The 15,221-nt window shown below is 44.7% G+C and overlaps 1 protein-coding gene across 2 annotated transcripts in view; it reads right to left on the bottom strand.

Annotated features, from left to right (window-relative positions):
- The window catches only part of GPRIN2 (G protein regulated inducer of neurite outgrowth 2), a 156,313-nt gene that overhangs the window by 125,077 nt on the left and 16,015 nt on the right, over nt 1-15,221 (bottom strand). The window lies entirely within an intron of this gene.

The raw sequence follows: 15,221 nt of genomic DNA, 5'->3' as shown, positions 1-15,221 counted from the left end.
TCACTACATGGTGGCACAATGGGATATTATAATTACTTGGGGCACAGTGAAGACATTTTTACTAAATGGGGTGGGGGGTGCATTATTTATAAGTGGGGGGTACTATTGGAGCATTATTTGTGAATGGGATCACAGTTGGGCATTATTAGTGAGTAAGGGGGACAGTTGGAGCAATCCTTGTGAAGATATTATTACAGCATGGAACGTTAACAGGGGAGCAAACTTTGCAGAGACAAGATACAGTTGGAAAAAGACATCATAGCAGTCAGATAGAGAAGAAAAGGGAAAGAGAACAACTGCGATCAGAGAAATTGTCATCTGTCAGTCACTGGGTATAACTAAAATCACTTATATGGGCTGCAAGGCACCTATATAATACAAGTATATACTACTATATGGTCACTGTATGTTGGGAATATTGGTCTGTGCGTTAGATACAGCATATGTGGTCATGGTGTGGAGGGATTATTTGGCCCTTGTAAGGTGCTGTTAGTGCAGGGCTGTATTATGCAGAGATATGCTGTTACATATAGAAATTATATAGGGCAGAGCTGATGTATGTATGCCAATGAGGAGTGTAGCTATGTCTGATATAGAGGAAATATATATATATATATTTGTGGTCGTAGCTCCTGCCCAAGAAGCGTACCTACCTACCCTACTACTGCTGAATACCAACCCCTAACTAACCAAGCAGTCTGAGGTGTGCCATAACTGCTGCGTATAGAATATGCCTGGAGGAAAAGAGGGCATACCCTGTGACTGAGTAAATGAAAATTAAGGGAGGGTGGGTTGGACCGAAAAACCCACGGCGTCCGAATGTGAGGCGGCCGTGAGTTTTTAAAGGCAGCCCGCTCCTCCCACAAATACAGGCCAGCTGCGCACGCCTTACCACTTGTGGTCGTAGCTCCTGCCCGAGAAGCGTACCTACCTACCCTACTACTGCTGAATACCAACCCCTAACTAACCAAGCAGTCTGAGGTGTGCCATAACTGCTGCGTATAGAATATGCCTGGAGGAAAAGAGGGCAAAACCCTATAATATTATCAAGTACATTTACAAACCAACGTTTTGAAATCATTAGCCGTCCCTTTTCAACATGTAATTATATAATCCCTACAATGCTATTGTAACTATGGTCAATGCTCTGCATGTGATTTCCCTAACCTTAGGAAATCAAGACAACTGAAAGCCAGCGTGTCCTAATGATGAGATGTCCTGGTGTACCGACGGGGAACTACCTAAGCGACAGCTAACCAACTAAATAGGTCAGCTGACGGCTGCTGGATGGCTGGCAACCTCCCTCTTTGTACACTCTACATGGTAGATTGATGGCATGGAATGGAAAGCAAACAATGGCGCCCTGTTAGAGGAAAACCACGCGATGACATGCTGGATACCTGACAGATATGTTTTGAAAGTATTATGCTGGATGCAAGGAAAAGTTGCAAAACCCGATGAATGCAAATAGAATAAAATGGCATTGGGACATCTACTAGATATCAATGAAAATATCACGTAGTATTCTAGGCTAGGTGTTGGAAGTACGCTGTGAGCAATGGGCGTGAAAAGCCTAGACTGAGAACAGCCCTATGCCCGTATATACAACTCCAAGTGCTAACAATGTGTAAACACAAGACTAAGTAATCACCAACTGTGTAAGGTTACCACTGCAACCAACCTATGAATATGAACGGCAATGCAACCCCTTATGCAGCAAGGTGATGATGAGACTCACCCAACATGTGACTACTATCATCGTCGATCAGAGCCAGGACAAACCAAACCAACCACACCGAACCAAGCTATATCCTCAACGCTAAGCAAACGTATGGACACGTGATGACGTTACCGCCGACCTGCAGTCATGTCGGGTCGCAACTGAACTGACCTATAGACGTGATAGGCCAAACCATGAAAGACTCAACTAAATCTGCAATTAACAGTATGACCGTCACCCTGAACCAAACAGATCGTGACCATGAGAAACCTATAGACGTGGCAATTAAGAATGAAAACATCATGCTATCCCTGTAGCATAACCCGATTGCCGAAGGAACACAACGTATACCAAGACATTATCGCCACCCTTATTCTGGTCGGGTTGAGTCCAGACTAACCTGTAGACGTGACTGATCTAGACCAACTATATGAGTGTATGTATAAGCTTTGAGCGTGTGTACCGAAGAAACTATGAACATGTGGCTAAAATGAACTGCATGAGTGAGCATATATACTGAATAAACTATTTGACCAGATGCGCGGAACCACTAATCCGCGCATATGCCTAGTACCACTATACTACTGCGTGAAACACTGACATATGAAGCAACACCTGAATTTATTCATACGTTGTCTATCCCACTGAACAACAACTGGAAAGTACTGATGTGAGGCGCTCTCTCTACTATATATCTATATATATACCTATATGTATATATCTAAACACATATCCCCATATTTATCTACCTATACACACATAGGCATATCCATTTTTTTTTTTTATATCAGGAATAATGAGTATAATGAGTACACCGCCTATGTGTCGTAATGTTGTTGCTCTGAAGGCGTGTCAGTAGCAACCATGCGACGTACCCTCCTGCAGGCGTGGCAGGCATGATAGGTATACACCATCTATGTGTCGTAATGTTGTTGCTCTGAAGTAGTGTCAGCAACAACAACTACTATGCAATGTATCCCCCTGCTGACGTGGCAGGTATAATGGGTATACATCACCTATGTGTGGTGTTATTGCTGTTCTGAAGGCGTGTCAGTAACAACAATTATGCGACGTACCCCTCCTGCAGGCGTGGCAGGCATAACAGGTATACGCCACCTATGTGTCATAACGTAGTTGCTCTGGAGACGTGTCAGTAACAACAACTGCAATGTATCCCCCTACAGACGAGGTAGTCATAATGGGTATACACCACCAATGTGTCATGTTATGTTGTGCATTGACAACAATAATGCAATGTACCCTTTCTGCAATATGGCGGACCTAACGGGCAAACACCGCCTGTATGTAGTGTCAATGTCGCTCGGAAGGCATGTCAGCAACAATGATAATTCAACGTACCCCATCTGCGGCGTGAGCGGTCTAATGGGTAAACCGCCTGAGCATCACATAACTGTCGTTCTGAAGACGTGTCAGCAGCAACAACTGCCCCCTGCCTATATACAGATGTGTACAGAACGACTATGTGCAAAACTGTCGAAAAGCCGCTATGCGAGGCTGTACCACCAGCTTGATGAAGCTATACTCGGGCCACCTATATACGCGTATGCACCACCAGCGAACGCATATGTGGCTAACCACAACCGATGACAGAATATGCATGCATGTAGAAACTATTATGACAACATACCTGCATACAGGGTCACACCCCATGCGCTGTATGAGCATGTGCGCTGCACAAACGCTGTGGGCGTGTGAACTTCACAAATATCGCAAGCACATATATGGAACACATGCCACGAGTGCACGCGTAGCATGATTCCCGAACACACACGTAATATAACCCTTCAAATATGCAAGAAACAAGTCCTGCGAGCGGGTATGCAGCACAATCCTTATGAGTGCGTATTCAGTATTAACCCTACGAGTGAGAGGACCGTATAATACTATGAACGTGCGTACAGTGAATCTCGTATGAGCGTGTACATAGAATGATCCCTATGGGTGAGTGTACAACATGGCTCCTACAAGAGCGTGTGTAGGATGAACCCTGCAAGCATGTACAAGCGTGTATGCAGCGTAAACCTACGAGCAAGGGTACGGTATGGATGCTATAATCGTATGCACAGCATAACCTACAAGAGCGTGAACCGAAAAACCCAACAAGCGTGTGTACAAAACAAATCCTACAAGCGAGTATACAGTATAAATTATGCAAGTGAGTGTACAGTATAAATGCTACAAGCGAATGTATAGTATGACCCTAACGTGTGTAAAGTAAGAATCCAACAGGTGTGAGTACAGCATATCCTACCAGTGAGCGTATTGCAGAAAAAACCCTACAGGTGAGTACAGCATGAATTCTACGAGTATGTACGCAGCACAATCCTACATGCATGTAAAAGCGTGTGTATGGTATGAGTGCTACAAGCATGTACCCTACAACATGCACAAGCGTGAGTGCAGAATGAATCCTACAAGCAAGTGTACAGTATGAAACCTAAAGGCGGATATACCATATAATCCTACAAGCGAGTGTACAGTGTGAATCCTATAAGCGGGTGTACGGCATAATTCTAGAAGTGTGTGTACTGTATGAACCCTACAAGCGTGTGTGCAGTATAAACCCTATAAGCGTGTGTACGATATGACCCTACAAGCGTGTGTACAGTGTAAACTCTACAAACGTGTAGATAGTATGACCCTGCAAGCATATGTACAGGATGCGCCCAACAAGTACAGAATGAATCCTGTTAGTGTGTGTATAGTATAAATCCGACAAGCGTATGGACAATAAGAAACTGATGAACCTACAAACATGTACAAGCGTGTGTACCGTATGAAAGTTACCAGCATGAATCCTACGAACGTGCATGAGCGTGAGTACAATACAAGTCCTACGAGCAAGTGTAAAAGTCCTACAAGTGTACCGCATAAATTCTACAAGCTTGTGTACAGTATAAACCCTACAAGTGTGTACACAGTATGACTCTACAAGTGTGGTATGCAATATAACCCTACGAACGTATATCCTACAAGTACCGCATGAATCCTATGAGTGTGTGAACAGTGTAGAATCTACAAGCATATGAATAATGAGAATCTATAGCGTGTGTGCAGCATAAATCCCACGAACGTGTGTACCGCAGAATCCTACAGACGTATGTAAACCATAAACTTACAAGGATGTGTGCAGCATAAATCCTACAAACGTATGTACAACATAAATCCATCAAGCGGGGTGTACCGCGGAATCCTACCAACGTATGTGCAGCACGGATCCTACCAGCGTGTGTACGGCACAAAACCAACCAGCGTATGTGCAGCATAAATCCTAAAAACGTGTGTACGGGATAAATCCTACCAGCGTGTGTACGACATGAATCCTACAAGCGTGTGTGCAGCATGAATCCTACAAAGTGTGTACGGCATAAATCCTACAAGCGTGTGTGCAGCATGAATCCTACAAACGTGTGTACGGCATAAATCCTACCAGCGTGTGTAGAGCATAAATCCTATAACGTATGTACAGAATAAATCCTACGAACGTGTGTACGACATGGGTCCTACCAGGATGTGTACGGCATGAATCCTATCCGCGTGCGTACAGCATGACTATTATAAATGCGTATATGGTATAAATATGTGTACGACAACTATGAGGGCATGTATCTGGAACAAGAATAAGCTGAATGTGTGGAACAAATTACAAGAGCGAACAAATTATATGAGTATGTACTAACCAACTATATGCACGGACCACATGTTATGTAAATTAACTTATAAGAGTGTGAACACAGACAACTATATGAGCGTATGCGCGGAATGATGAAGCGTGTGCCTGGAACAACGACATGACCGTCTATGTATAGGAACGTGCATGAAATTACTATAAAGCGTATACATTTTTTTTTTTGTTATGAAGCGAAAAGCATGAAAATGAATTTGATAGTAAAGTAACAGGCACCAAGCTAAACAATACACCTTTCCCGTATATTAAGGATAGAACCCCCACCTGAAGCGTAGCTCCAAGTCAGATGACTATACCTGGCTGCTGACAACTTGCAACACACCGAGGGATACAAGTAATTGCAGGGGAGAGGGGGGAGAATGAAGAAGGAGACAGTATTAACACTGCTAAGCATGCCCCCATCCACCCCTGCAGTGTAATGGACCACAGTATAAGTGAGACCTGCAGCTCCGCAACAGCTGGACCGCCCGGAAACACTGAAGTATAAATATAAATAAAAAGAACACTGTGAGGAAGTTAGTTTAGGAGACACAGGATGGAGGCGAGCGCAGCTGACCGACCAGACCAGCAGCTGCGGGGGGGGGGGAAGCACAAGCCCACACGGTGGAGCGGAGCGGCGAGCCCGACTGGGCAGAAGGGCGCGCAAGCCCCGCAGAGACGCTGGAGACACATAAAGACCTTCCAGCAGTACAGCCCCCCACGGCAAATGGAGCGCACAAAGTGAGCCTCCTGCACCTGCCACGGAAGGCAGCACTGGAGAGAGGAGTAGACACCTACCGGCAGGGTGTAACCACTTGCCCGAGATGGCAAGTCGGACATGACAACGCCCGTGAGGTAATAACCAGGGGCCGGGCTGACCAAGGGTTCCCCCGAACTCCGGCTTACCTCCAGAGTCGGGGAACAGTCAGCGTTACCCCCGGTCAGCCGCGGCCACTTACCACTACCATGCCTGCTGGAACGACCTTCCGGTCAGCTGACCCGTGCGGTCAGCTGACCCGTGCAGTCAGGTGACCGACATGGACGTAACGCCACGCCCTGTTGACATCCCGTGACGGACCCTCGACCGAAAAACCCACGGCGTCAGAATGTGAGGCGTCCGTGAGTTTTTAAAGGCAGCCCACTCCTCCCACAAATACAGGCCAGCTGCGCAGGCCTTACCACATATATATATATATATATATATATATATATATATATATATATATTGAAAAATTAAGAGACCACAGCAAAATCATCAGTTTCTCAGATTTTACTATTTATGGATATGTGTTTGAGTAAAATGAACAGTTTTATTTTATAAACTACTGACAACATTGCTTCCAAATTCCAAATAAAAATATTGGCCCAGATTTATCAATCTGTTTGAGAGAAAAACTGGAGTAATTTTCTCACAACACCCAATCACAGGTCAGCATTCCTCTCTTAACCCCTTAAGGACCAGGCCCATTTTGGCCTTAAGGACCAGACCAATTTTATTTTTCCATTTTCGTTTTTTCCTCCTCGCCTTCTAAAAATCATAACTCTCTTATATTTCCATCCACAGACCCATATGAGGGCTTGTTTTTTGCGTCACCAACTGTTCTTTGTAATTACATCACTTATTTTACCATAAAATGTATGGCGCAACCAAACAAATATTATTTATGTAGGAAAATTGAAAAGAAAAACGCAATTTAGCAAATTTTGGAAGGTTTTGTTTTCTCACTGTAAACTTTCTGGTAAAAATGACATGTTTTCTTTATTCTGTGGGTCAATACAATTAAAATGATACCCATGGTATATGCTTTTCTATAATTGTACCGCTTAAAAAAAATCTCAAACCATTTTAACAAAATTAGTATGTTTGAAATTGCCCTATTTTGACCACCTGTAACTTTCAAATTTTTCCGTATATGGGGCGAAATGAGGGCTCATTTTTTGCGCCATGATCTGTAGTTTTTATCAGTACCACTTTTGCTGAGGTTTTACTTTTTATAAATTTTTATAGATTTTTTTTGGAATAAAATATGACAAAAAAGCAGCAATTTTGGACTTAAAAAAAAAAAATTTAAGTTTACGCCATTCACCGTACAGGGTAATTAACAATATATTTTAATAGTTCAGACTTTTACGCATGCAGCGATACCAATTATGTGTATAATTTCAAACCATTTTAACAAAATTAGTATGTTTGAAATTGCCCTATTTTCACCACCTATAACTTTCAAATTTTTCCGTATATGGGGGCGATATGAGGGCTTATTTTTTGCACCATGATCTGTAGTTTTTATCAGTACCACTTTTGCTGAGGTTTAACTTTTAATACATTTTTATACATTTTTTTGGGAATAAAGTGTGACAAAAAAGCAGCAATTTTGGACATTTTAATTTTTTTTTAAAGTTTACGCCATTCACCGTACAGGATATTTAACAATATATTTTAATAGTTCAGACTTTTACGCACGCAGAGATACCAATTATGTATATTATTTCTTTACGCTTTTTTGGGGGTAAAATGGGAAAAACGGACGTTTTACTTTTTTATTGGGGGAGGGGATTTTTCAAATTTTTTTACTTTTTTTTACTTTTCATTGCAATCAGTTGATTGCCAATACTGTTCAGTGCTTTGTATAGGACATAGCACTGATCAGTATTATTGGTGATCTTCTGCTCTGGTCTGCTCGATCTCAGACCAGAAGACCCTGGGAGACAGCCGGAGACAGCTGAGGGGACTTCCGGCCGCCATGCTGGATTATCGGATCCCAGCGGCAGCGCTTCGGGTGATCCGATCATCCATTCAAAGTACCGCACTGCCGCAGATGCCGTCATCTGTATTGATCACGGCATCTGAGGGGTTAATGGCGGACATCTGCGCGATCGCGGATCTCCGCCATTACCGGCGGGTCCCTGGCTGCTGAGAGCAGCCGGGACCTGCCGCGCATGAAGCAAGCACTGTTCCGGTGCTCGCGATCATGGCGGCGCGTAAATGTACGTCATGGTGTGTTAAGTACCACGTCACCATGACGTACATTTACGTCCATTGTCGTTAAGGGTTTAAAGGAGATGTCCGGTGCAGACTATTCTTAATCCATCCTGTCCGGGCTGCAAAAAAAGAGAAAACAAACTTTCACTTGCCTTCCTACGTTCCCCCGGAGCTCCGCAACAGCTGATCAGTTGGCCGGGTTTTCTTCTTCTTACTTCTTTTAGCCCGGGACGTCACACAGCGCTTCAGCCTATCACCGGCCAAGGCGGGACATCGCTGCAGCCGGTGATAGGCTGAAGCGCCGTGTGACGTCCCGGGCTAAGGAAGTAAGAAGAAGAAAACCCGGCCGACTGATCAGCTGTTGCGGAGCTCCGGGGGAACGAAGGAAGGCAAGTGAAAGTTTGTTTTCTCTTTTTTTGCAGCGCGGGCAGGATGGATTTATAGTATTTATTTTTAGAATATAAAAACTGTTCAGAACCAAAAAACATGCGTTTTCAGACATCATATAATGCAAAGAATAAATCATGTACATTTTTCAACAACAAAATACTATTTTTAACTTTTGCTAACTTCAGCCTGGCTTTTCTTTGTTTCTCATTTTAAGAAGGTTTTTTCTAGCTTTGCGTGACTTTGCTCCTGCCCCTAGGAGCCTGTTTTGAAATGTCCTTGCTGTGCATTTCACCCCAGCTACTGTTTGCCTTTTTTGTAGGTGACTTGATGTCACCTATCTGAAATACACCTCATTGCATTTCACTCCATGGCTGCCTTTGGCTGTCTGGGCATGCTGGGAGTTTTGCAACAGCTGTAGGCACACTGGTTGGGAAACACTGCCCCTGAGGGACACAAATTACAGTCCAGGAGTCTGAAGTACCAAGAACCATAGGGACGTAATGCCAAGCATCAAAATCAGAAATTCCGTTGTGTGAACCTGGCCTAACAGGGTTTGCCTCTGGTTGTCTACTAGAAGTACATTGATCACATTAAGCAATACATAGCATAGCATTGTACAGTGTAGGCAATCCAGCATTACTTATAAAAGTCCACTAAAAATACTTAATGGGGTATTCCAGGATTTTTTTTTTTATCTGACTGTACTACAGGGGCTGTAAAGGTAATTTGCCCCCTGTTTATAGGATCCACATGTGGGGAGTTTGTCCTTTGTATATAGTGCCTTGTAGGTAGCTTTCCCTTGTAACCAGGACCTCCATGTAGGTAATTTGCCCCTTGCCCCTTTGCTGCTTGTATGGAGGACTCCATGTACGTAGTTTGCTCACTGTGTTTAGGACCCCCTGTAGGTAGCCCCTGTACTTACCTCCCTATAAGCCTCTGTTATAATGGCGCCTGGTCTCCCTTATGCTTTACTTCCTGGTGCTGGGGTCGGTATGACACATTGTCACTCAACCAGTCACTGGCTAAATTGACACTGTGTAGGGTTGATCTTAGCACCAGGAAGTGAATTGGAGACTGGAGCTATGATAACAGAATCTGTGGGGGAGCAAAAGAGAAAAGTTTACGCCATTTAAGCACTTTTTCACCTAAAATATACAATTTTTTAATCAATGTAGATTACAAATATACATATAATGGTATTATCTACATTATATTTAGATTTTTGTTGGTGGTTGGCGACAGGTACACTTTAAAAACAAACTTTTTTACCGAACAAGCTTTTTAACCAAGGGTCCAATACATTTCCCTCCCAAGTCTAGTAGGAAAGGGTTACACTTCTTCCACCTGGAGGTCCGCTTTCAGAAGTTCGGATTCTTGGGCTTGTTAAAACCGTCTGGAACCCCTTCTAGAACTCAGAAAATTTTATCCAGATAGCTCTCTTGCTGGCTGTAGAATGGGATCTGTTGGCCCACTTAGACTGGACCACATCATATAGATAGTCATCAGCTATATTTATGTGGTGGCCCAGTACAGAACAGTACAATTTTTGATCCTTTTCAGGTGGATTCATTCCTAGTCCCTTGGCCCCACACTCCTCAGGACTCTGGTTATGTGAATGTTCCTACAAATGGTTAAAGGGTACTCCGGTGGAAAACTTTTTTTTTTTAATCAACTGGTGTCAGAAAGTTAAACAGATTTGTAAATTACGTCTATTAAAAAATCTTAATCCTTCCAGTACTTATTAGCTGCTGAATACTATAGAGGAAATTATTTTCTTTTTGGAACACAGAACTGAATCACGAGCACAGTGCTCTCTGCTGACATCTCTGTCCATTTTAAGAACTGTCCAGAGTCGGAGAAAATCCCCATAGAAAACATATGCTGCTCTGGACAGTTCCTAAAATGGACAGAGATGTCGGCAGAAAACACTGTGCTCGTGATTCAGCAGAGAGCTCTGTGTTCAAAAAAGAAAATAATTTCCTCTGGAGTATTCAGCAGCTAATAATTCCTGGAAGGATTAAGATTTTTTAATGGAAGTAATTTACAAATCTGTTTAACTTTCTAGTACCAGTTGCTAAAAAAATAAAAAATAAATAAAGTTTTCCACCGGAGTACCCCTTTAATGTATTTTTATTAAAATGTATATGCCTTTAAGTCCTGTTGTTCAGATATGTAACCAAGGAAGGTACCAGTGACCAGGTGACTTGTGAGGGGACCTATAGGACCCCTCCAAGGTCGTCCTATATTAACTAAGGGAGGAGTTAGCTAGCTCTCTTGAGTTCCAGTCTTTGCTGAGTACAGAACAGTCAAGACCTGAGAGTGTCTGGTGTCTTGAAGAGACCCAAGGCCTAACCACGCAGCCACGCTTCCACCACCAAGTTCCCTAACAGGTGAACATCAAAGCCTGGTAAGCTACCACAGGGGTGAAGTCTAGTCAGTCATAGTCAAGTCAGTAGTGTCTTCTAAATTCAGCGCGGGTCTGCATAATTCAGTACAAGTCCCAGTGAGCCCGTAAGTCTCCTAAAGTCACTGGTCATCTCCTCTGGCCTAACTGAGCTGTAAAGACTATAACACCTGTATACCTCAGTAAAGCTGCCGTTGTTCCGTAACTTGGCATCAGAGTCATTATTTGCCCCATGCCTATCCCAGGATCCAGCGGCCATACCTCAGGTGGTGCTGAGGTTAACCACACCCTGGCATCGCAAATACAAGGGGTTAATGCCATCTGCCCCTAGGGTCATAACATCTGCCTTTCATCACACCCTCACCACATTTAAATATTTAGAAGGCAATGGCAGCTGTTTTGTCACTTTGATTATTCAAAATCTTTTCTCTGCGCTGCCGTAAGGAACACAGGGAAATGAAGCAGTGAATCAGTAGAGGGAGCTCTTGAACCTTAAACTTAGTATATGTGTAATGTGAATGTACAAAAGTTGTTTACACATATTTTTTGTCAAAAGCCATTACAGTCTGTAATAAATATTGTAAAAATGTTGTAGTACATTTTGTTTTTTTATACGAAATAATAATAAAAAAAAAAACTTCAACTAAAAAAAGCAACACTACATACTGGGCAAATGTCAACATGTATTTCAATAACACATTGATAACAGAAAATGCTACAAAATGTTCTCTCTTCTGCTGTTTATTTGTCTGTTTAACCCCTTCCCGCAGAATGTCATATATAAACGCCGGGTTGTGCAGTGCGTTCGCGCATCCCGGCGTTTATAAATGACATTCAGTTAACCCGGCGATGCGCAGCATCGCACGGGTTAACTGGCAGAAGTCCCGCTGTTTCCAGCAGGGGACAACTTCTGCTTCACCCCCCAGGACCATCCATTGATGGTCCTGGTCAGCGATCACTGTGATTGGTCCCTGTGGACCAATCACAGTGATCTGGGGTGAAAGTTCAGATCCCCCGCACTGCCCGCCCCTGGAAGTCGGGCAGAACGGGGGGCGAAGGCTGCAGGGGCTCGCGGGGACCTGCGGCATTCGGGGGGAACACGCGGGGACCGGCAGACTTACCTGGAGCAGCAGCGGGACCGAGGAGCAGCGGCAAGACCGGCCACGTGGACGAGCAGCGACGGGTAAGTATGTAGTCCTCAGAGGCAGCAGTGAAGATCTTCACTGCTGCTTCTAGGAGTCTGAAAACTACAACTCCCAGCATGCCTAGACAGCCTTTGGCTGTCTGGGCATGCTGGGAGTTGTAGTTTTGCAACATCTGGAGGGCCCCAGTTTGGAGACCATTGTATAATGGTCTCCAATCTGTGCTCTTCCAGCTGTTGCAAAACTACAACTCCCAGCATGCACTGACTGTCCAGGCATGCTGGGAGTTTTAGTTCAGCAACATCTGGCCCTTCAGATGTTGCCGAACTACAACTCCCAGCATGCCCTTCAGCTGTCTGGGCATGCTGGGAGTTGTAGTTTTGCAACAACTGGAGACACACTGGTTGGGAAACATTGTTTCTAACTCAGTGTTTCCTAACCTGTGTGCCTCCAGCTGTTGCAAAACTATAACTCCCAGCATGCACTAACAGACCATGCATGCTGGGAGTTGTAGTTTTGCAACATCTGGAGGGCCCCAGTTTGGAGACCATTGTATAATGGTCTCCAATCTGTGCTCTTCCAGCTGTTGCAAAACTACAACTCCCAGTATGCACTGACTGTCCAGGCATGCTGGGAGTTTTAGTTCAGCAACATCTGGCCCTTCAGATGTTGCCGAACTACAACTCCCAGCATGCCCTTCAGCTGTCTGGGCATGCTGGGAGTTGTAGTTTTGCAACAACTGGAGACACACTGGTTGGGAAACATTGTCTGTTTCTAACTCAGTGTTTCCTAACCTGTGTGCCTCCAGCTGTTGCAAAACTATGACTCCCAGCATGCACTAACAGACCATGCATGCTGGGAGTTGTGGCTTTGCAACAGCTGGTACAACCCCCCGCCCCCCCCCCCCCCCGCCACCCCCGTGAATGTACAGGGTACATTCACATGGGCAAGGCTTTTACAGTGGGTTTCTCGCATCTTGAGATGCAGCAAATTTTGCGCTGGGAAACAGCCTTTGGCTGTCTGGGCATGCTGGGAGTTGTAGTTTTGCAACATCTGGAGGGCCCCAGTTTGGAGACCATTGTATAATGGTCTCCAATCTGTGCTCTTCCAGCTGTTGTAAAACTACAACTCCCAGCATGCACTGACTGTCCAGGCATGCTGGGAGTTTTAGTTCAGCAACATCTGGCCCTTCAGATGTTGCCGAACTACAACTCCCAGCATGCCCTTCAGCTGTCTGGGCATGCTGGGAGTTGTAGTTTTGCAACAACTGGAGACACACTGGTTGGGAAACATTGTTTCTAACTCAGTGTTTCCTAACCTGTGTGCCTCCAGCTGTTGCAAAACTATAACTCCCAGCATGCACTAACAGACCATGCATGCTGGGAGTTGTAGTTTTGCAACATCTGGAGGGCCCCAGTTTGGAGACCATTGTATAATGGTCTCCAATCTGTGCTCTTCCAGCTGTTGCAAAACTACAACTCCCAGTATGCACTGACTGTCCAGGCATGCTGGGAGTTTTAGTTCAGCAACATCTGGCCCTTCAGATGTTGCCGAACTACAACTCCCAGCATGCCCTTCAGCTGTCTGGGCATGCTGGGAGTTGTAGTTTTGCAACAACTGGAGACACACTGGTTGGGAAACATTGTCTGTTTCTAACTCAGTGTTTCCTAACCTGTGTGCCTCCAGCTGTTGCAAAACTATGACTCCCAGCATGCACTAACAGACCATGCATGCTGGGAGTTGTGGCTTTGCAACAGCTGGTACAACCCCCCGCCCCCCCCCCCCCCCGCCACCCCCGTGAATGTACAGGGTACATTCACATGGGCAAGGCTTTTACAGTGGGTTTCTCGCATCTTGAGATGCAGCAAATTTTGCGCTGGGAAACTCGCTGTAACCCCCCCGCCCATGTGACTGTACCCTAAAAACACTACACTACACTAACACAAAATAAAATAAAAAGTTAAAAACACTACATATACACATACCCCTACACAGCCCCCCTCCCCCAATAAGAACGTCCGGTACACCACTGTTTCCAAAGCAGAGCCTCCAGCTGTTGAAAAACAACAACTCCCAGTATTGTCGGACAGCCGTTGACTGTCCAGGCATGCTGGGAGTTTTGCAACAGCTGGAGGCACCCTGTTTGGGAATCACTGGCGTAGAATACCCCTATGTCCACCCCTATGCAAATCCCTAATTTAGGCCTCAAATGCACATGGCGCTCTCTCACTTTGGAGCCCTGTCGTATTTCAGGGCAACAGTTTAGGGCCACATATGGGGTATCGCTGTACTCGGGAGAAATTGTGTTACAAGGTTTGGGGGGCTTTTTCTTCTTTAACCCTTCATGAAAAGGAAATGTTGGGGTCTACACCAGAATGTTAGTGTAAATTTTTTTTATTTTTTACACTAACATGCTGATGTTGCCCTATACTTTACATTTTCACAAGAGGTAAAAGGGAAAAAAGCCCCCCAAAATTTGTAACGTAATTTCTCCCGACTACAGAGATACCCCATATGTGAGCGCAAAGGGCTCTGGGGGCGCACAACAAGGCCCAGAAGGGAGAGCGCACCATGTACATTTGAGGTGATTTGCACAGGGGTGGCTGATTGTTACAGCAGTTTTGACAAACGCAAAAAAAACAAAACCCCACATGTGACCCCATTTCGGAAACGACACCCCTCACGGAATGTAATGAGGGGTGCAGTGAGAATTTACCCCCCACAGGTGTCTGACGGATCTTTGGAACAGTGGTCCGTGAAAATGAAAACTTGTACAGCCCACTGTTCCAAAGATCTGTCAGACACCAGTGGGGGGCAAATGCTCACTGTACCCCTTGTTACGTTCCTCAAGGGGTCTAGTTTCCAAAATGGTATGCCATGTGGGTATTTTCTGC

The sequence above is a fragment of the Hyla sarda genome, chromosome 7 (assembly GCF_029499605.1).
Source record: "Hyla sarda isolate aHylSar1 chromosome 7, aHylSar1.hap1, whole genome shotgun sequence".
Classification (NCBI taxonomy): Eukaryota; Metazoa; Chordata; class Amphibia; order Anura; family Hylidae; genus Hyla; species Hyla sarda.
This window is presented reverse-complemented; position numbering and strand designations above follow the sequence as displayed.